Source organism: Tupaia chinensis, unplaced genomic scaffold, assembly GCF_000334495.1.
Source record: "Tupaia chinensis unplaced genomic scaffold, TupChi_1.0 Scaffold000037_2, whole genome shotgun sequence".
In the NCBI taxonomy this organism is placed as follows: domain Eukaryota; kingdom Metazoa; phylum Chordata; class Mammalia; order Scandentia; family Tupaiidae; genus Tupaia; species Tupaia belangeri.
Window position 1 is genome coordinate 5,487 of NW_006159478.1, and position 6,956 is coordinate 12,442.

The 6,956-nt window shown below is 34.6% G+C and overlaps 1 pseudogene; it reads left to right on the forward strand.

Moving 5' to 3' along the window:
• The first annotated feature begins 1,692 nt into the window (after positions 1–1,692).
• LOC102499650 (olfactory receptor 4C15-like) overlaps positions 1,693–6,956 on the forward strand; it is a 39,692-nt pseudogene continuing 34,428 nt past the window's right edge.

Below are 6,956 nucleotides of genomic sequence, written 5' to 3' on the forward strand. Positions count from 1 at the left end.
TTTTTTTATTATTGGGGGTATATGTGCTTCACCAGAGAAAGACAGAGAGATAGAGAAAGGGAGAGAAAACGGACCCCAGTGGAACATGATCACGCAACAATAACTTCTTTATTTCCCCATCTCCTCAATTTGGAGCAAGCACGCACACATGCCTAGCAAGTTTTCAACCTGCTGAATCAGGATTCAAATCAGAGTCAGCTATATGGAATCCAACTCCCTAACCATCAGGCTCTGGGATAGGCCCAAGTGGGCTGGCTTTGTAAGCACAATAATAATGACTACAATTGGTAAGGGACTTTATTGTAAGCAACATTTTCACATTTTCAAGTTTGATCTTCATCATAATCCTGGAGGATGAACTGGTAAGCTATTTATGAACATTTCTGCTTTAACATGAAATTATATAAATATGATGGATTAGACTGAGGCACATTGTATGAATACTGGTAAATAATAAATAAGATCTCAGGGCTCATATTCAAGATGTTATATCTCTATCTATGTGGTTGCTGTCGATTTGTATGTGTAAGTGATTGGGCCGTTGCCTTCTGATTCTGCGTCATTTTCTCTGTATCCTTTATGAAGGTACTTCATTGAAATATGAGCAAAATAATTAGAGACTACACTTTAAACGTGGATGGACACTACAGAAAGGTCATAATAGCACTGAAGTTCTTGCAGAAAAAAAGAAAAAATCTCCACCCATTTCCATGTTGATCAAGTGGGAAAGAACTGGGTGTTGGAGCCAGAGGTTCTGTGAAAATCTCAAACAAACTGTTATTTCCTCAAATTAATCTCTTATGGATGAGTTTCTCATCAATAAAATAGGCATAATAAGACCTTATCCAGACTGTTTCTTAGGCAGCAGGTCCTAAGCAATTATCTTTGTATTACTTCACTTAGTCATCATAACAACATTATAAAATTAACATTATTATGTCTAGGAAATTCTTTTTTCATTTTAAATATTCAGTCAAAAAGAATAACTAAACTCTTGCTACACACTTTTATGTATTAAGTATAGAGGTAGATCTTTATCCTTTTTAAATAATAAATTACCCAGTTTCAGTAGGTCAGGATAATGAACTTGCTGGAAGCCCATCGAGCTGACTGTGGTTCCAAATCTTGAGTCAATATGAAACACGCCAAGCATGTGTATTACCAATATTCTGTCTAGCTCGAGGGCGAGGAAAATGGGATTGGAATAGATTAGACCTGTCAGGGAGAACCTTTCTGTCTTTGAGAAAATAAATACAATTTTTAAAAAGGAAAAAGGTTAATAATTCAAAGGCCCAATACAGCTTGAACTTTTAAAGAAATATTTGATGATAGGAGGTCACATACTTTCATTTATTACAATGGCAGGTATTATTATGAAAGTCAGTATTGCTTTCCCCACAACTGAAATGCAATCTCTGAATGATTTTCAATAAACCAACCCCAGAAACCAACTAGTAAATAAATGATCAAAGTTGGCACTTGAGATCAAGTCTGTTCTTTTCTCTACCACATGTGGAGAGTTCATTTTCTATGTTTTGAAACTTTGGCTATCTTAAAAGTATCAGTAATTAATCCCCACCTCAACTTCTCTGACTTTTCATTGCTACCTTCACAAAATTTTGATTATATTTTCTCAGGGACAACAGATGCTATCAAGATAATATCACATATGTGTGCACCAACTTGTTCATGATGTATACTACTATAAATAGATCTACAAGTTTTTTTGACAGTTGCAGATTCTACAGGATTCCTGGTGTAGATTACATTTTTTCCTTCAAAGACACGCACCATCAAAGCTTCGTAACTGAGTTTGTCTTTCTGGGGCTTTCACAAAATCCAAATATTCAGAAAATAGTATTTATTGTATTTTTGTTTGTGCACATTGCAACCATCGGGGGCAACATGCTAATAGTAGTGACCATCCTCAACAGCCCTGCTCTGCGGGGCTTCCCCATGTACTTCTTCTTGGCATTTCAGTCTTTCCTGGATTCATGCTTCTCCTCTGTTATCACCCCAAAGGTGATTGCAGACTCTCTCTCTGAGAGGAAAACCATCTCTTTCCAAGGTTGCATGATCCAAATGTTTGCTGGACACTGCTTTGCTGGGGTAGAGGTGATTGTCCTCATGGCCATGGCCTATGACCGTTACGTGGCCATTTGCAAGCCCTTGCACTACTCTTCTATCATGAACTGGAGGCTCTGTGGCATTCTGATGGGAGTAGCCTGGACAGGGGGCTTCTTATATTCCATGATACAAATTCTCTTTACTTTCCAGTTGCCCTTTTGTGGCCCCAATGTCATTGATCATCTTATGTATGACTTGTACCCATTACTGAAGCTTGCCTGCACAGACACTCATATTGTTGGCATTTTGGTTGTCAGTAACAGTGGATTCTTCTGCATTTTAATCTTCTCCTTGTTATTTATCTCCTATAGTGTCATTTTGCTCTCCTTGAGGACCCATAGTTCTGAAGGGCAGTGAAAAACACTCTCCACTTGTGGATCTCATATTGCTGTTTTGGTTTTATTTTTTGTCCCATGCATGTTTGAATATGCACGACCTCCAACTACTCTCTCCTCTGACAAAATACTGGAAATATTTTACACCATGGTAACCCCATTACTCAATCCTCTGATTTATACTTTGAGGAATAAGAACATAAAATATGCCATGAGTAAAGTGTGGAAAGAAATAAAGTTTTTTTCTGATGAAAAATAAAACATTAAAGTTTAAAAATTAGTTGTAAAGAAGTAAAAATGATCTTAGACAAATAATTTTCTGATATACCTTATACAGAAAGAGGTAAGGTAATAGTGTAGAAAAAGCTTCATAATGTTTTCACCTTCATATCCCTCATCCATTTATTTGCAACTTAGTCACAATATGTGTAAAGAGAATTTTATGATTATTTGGAATCTAATAATTTAAAAAAATAATCAAAAGAGAAATTACATACTAGACTTCTTGCTATTCACTACGTGTTTGAAAATCCTTTGTGGAGGGAAAACAAAAATATCTTCATGTTTAGGAAAAGACTCCTACTCAAACTATTTCAAATGGAAAAAAGTTTTTATCTAGGACATCAAATTTAAGTGACTTTGATGAAAGGTATTCCATTTCCTGCTAGGATCCTACAATGTGGATGAAGAATGGAGATAGCAAAGGAGAATTAGACAGAAATTGAAGGAAGACAATACCATAAAGAGATTACACTATATTCTGCTGTTTTGCTGAAAGACTTAGTAATGATCAGCAAGCCTGGCTATCTAACAAAAGCATCTCAGAAAAAAATGCGCACCTCAGTGTATGGCCTTTTACTTACAAATGGACTGGAAGAATCTTGAAAAAGTTCTTTGGCATGTCATTTTAAAGTTTTTGAGCCACAGTTTTCTCATCAGTTACATGGACTATGAAGTTGTGAAATTGTAAAATTTCTGTAAAGGCTAAAAAATACAATATAAAAGAAAGAATCCCTGTTTCAGAGAATGTGTAAAATAAGTATTTATGTGTCCTTATTAATTCTTTTTAAAGGTGAAGAATGGAGAACCAGAGAAGTGTTAGGCAGTAATTGCTGAATTCAGTAATAAAACTCTGAGACTGTGTTGATCTCAATGAATGCATACACTTTGTCCACAGGACACCTTCCCGCCTTCACATTCCCAACTTTTATCTTAGCTTATTTAAAATAAAGAAAATGGAATTGTATTACCTTGCTTTAGTAGTTGTTCTCTATTTCCCGATGTATTTACTTCTTACAATTTTTGATTTAATTAATGCAGTTTTCGTGGAGGCCACCTGAGTGTTTACCTGAAATAATGCATGCTTCTTTCCTTCTTATGATTTTTCATTCTCTTTTCTCAATTAACTGTTCTTTGCCTCACAACCCTCTTTATTGCTATCCTCCAGCAGAAACTCAATGTATTAAAAATAAGTAATAGTTTGTTTTCTCTTTTATAGTAATTGGAGATAATTAGAACTGTCAATCAGGCCTTATAGTTATAGGATCCTTCATTTATCACACTGGACTAATATTGCTTTAGCTGGATGACTAAGCATCTTTAAGTTTTATTTAGATGATGTAGTTTTATTAGAGGTAGATGAACAATTTGAAGTAATAATTTTGAAATATTTACTCTAAGTATAGAAACCCAATATAAACTTATTGAATAACTGAATTTCAGAGAATCTTGGGGAAAATTTTGTTTTAAGATATTAATATATTAAAAATAGAACTCGATTTCTTTATCATTTTTGGAAGTTCATTAACCAATTAACTTCTTTTAGAGTGAGAGTTCCACTTTTGAAAAACATCTTGGTATTATTGCATACACCTATGTAAAATTTTTATGTAGTTAATAATTTTATTTATTTATTTTAAATAATTATTAATTAAAATTTTTAATTTATCCTTCTTCTTCAACTTAATAAGAGAGAGAATGGGAGAATAAAAAATCAAGCCACCAGTTCTGGGACTTGAACCAAAGTCGACCATGTGGGAATCCAGCACCTTAATCACTATGCAACCAGTTGGGCTCTATCTTATTTAGAAGTATTTAATCTCTCTAACTTGATAGCAAAAAAGGTAAAGATCATCTTTCCCTGCCTTGCATGGCATATTTGTGTATGTCTGTACTATATGTATGCTAACTAACGGGATGACATTATTTATTCATTGATGAATTGGTGATTATTCAGAATAAAAAAAAGTATTTAAAACTCATTAAAATAAATTCTAGGGCATTTTATACTTCATTTTATACTAACACTAAATGGCATAGAAATATTTACATGTATATATATATATATTTATATATGAAGTTTTTGTCTAGGGTAGGTGGGCTCAATAAAGAGAGAGATAGAGAGACAGAGACAGAGACAATGAGAGGAAAAGTAAGAAGTTACCTTCCACAAGGGGAATGGCCATGCTGCAAATCCTTCTTCATTTTCTTCCTGGAATCATGGACACACACACACATGCACCTGGCATGATTTTTAAGCCACCAGGTCCAGGACTCAAACTGTGGTCAGTTATGTGTGAATTCAGAAATGTAACTGCTATGCCATCTGTTGGCCTCAAGCTCAGAAACATTTTAAGACAAAATAAAGATGGTAAATCCCAAATTGAATTAATAGACAATGATGAAAAAGGCAAAATATCAACAGATTTGACAATATAAAATAAAAAACTGAGTTTAAAATGTAAAGAAATCAGAACATTAACTCTCAAAAATAAAAATAATTCACAGTTGATGGAAAAAAGAAATAAAAAATGCAAACATATTATAATTAATAATCATAATTTCTATTCTAGTTACCAAGATAAATAACATAATATGTAGGCAATGAGTTTATTAGAAATCTGTACCACGTTGCTGTATCTTTAGAAACAATGGAAAAAAATTACCTGATCTGTACATAAAATGTATATTTCCACCAACTGTATATACATACGGAATTCTGAAAAATCAGAAAGAACGTACATGGAACTAACAGTTACCATGTAGAATGGGATTGAGAAATTATGAAGCTTTGACAGTGCTATTTTTTTTCTTTTATTTGATAGAAGACCTGTTTACTTGCAGAAGAGAGACAAAGAAAGAGAGAGAGAGGAAAAAACAAAAACAAAAACAATCCCCTAGAGGGCATGCTCACATTGGGACCCTTCTCTTCCAGTTTTCCCTCTTTTTGGGATTTTGGCACAAATACACATGTATCCAGCCTGATGTTAAAGTCTTCAGTCTGGGACTCCAACCATGTAGTCAGCCACATGGGAGCCACTCCATGAGGTGGCTCAAGTAGGTACATTTTTACCTTGTAAACCTCTGTAAACTCGAAGGCTCTTTGATAATAGTTTTGATAATTATGAGAATATATGTATCGATACCTTATTTCCTCAGAAAATTATTTTGATAAGATTATTAAAAATAAGGAAAATAACATAAGTGAGAAGAGGCTTATTCAAAAATTATTATAAGAGGGAACAAGCAGTTAGCGTAATGGCTATGTCGCTGGACTCCCACGTAGTCGACCTCGGTTCGCCGGGCGCATGTGCGTGCGTGCCCAAGATCCCGAGATGAGAATGGAGGAGAAGGGAGGGAACCAGCAGTTAGCGTAATGGCTATGTCGCTGGATTCCCACGTAGTCGACCGCGGTTCGCGTACCGGACCCGGTGGCTTAAAACTCACGCCGGGCGCGTGTGCGTGCGTGCCCAAGATCCCGAGAGGAGAATGGAGGAGAAGGGATTGCGGCGTGACCATCCCCCCTGGGGGGTGATTTCTCGCTTTCTGTCTCTATGTCTCTCTCTGTCTGTCTGGCGAGCGCACGCTTGGCTGGACTTCTATATGGCTGAGCATGGTTTGAGTCTCTGAGCTGCCAGTTTCCTTTCTCATTTTCCTTTTATCTTTCTCTGTCTCTCTCTCTAGTCAACTTCAAAACATAGATAAAAAAATTAATTAATTAATAGCAATAAATAAATGTAAATTAAATACTCTCCAAAAAATAAAAAATTAAAAAATTATTATAAGACAAAAATTTCATAGTAACTTAAAAACAAGTAGCAAAATTTATATTATGAGGGTCTAGCAGGTGTGTTTTGGCTAAGGCGGCTGGACTCCTATATGGCTGACCACGGTTTGAGTCTCTGACCTGCCAGCTTCCTTTCTCATTTTCCTTTTATCTTTCTCTGTCTCTCTCTCTGGTCAACTTCAAAACATAGATAAATAAATTAATTAATTAATAGCAATAAATAAATTTAAATTAAATAATTATTTAAAAATTATATTATGAAATTTTGATGTGTTAATATAGAATTTCCAAAATGAATAATGTATTATAAATATCCTTTAGATTCATGGGAAAAGGCTTTTAACAATCAAAAATGAAAATCAGAACGTAAAACCTAACAGTATGAGATTGAAATGATAAATTATGTTTGTATATAAATGAAGAATAGA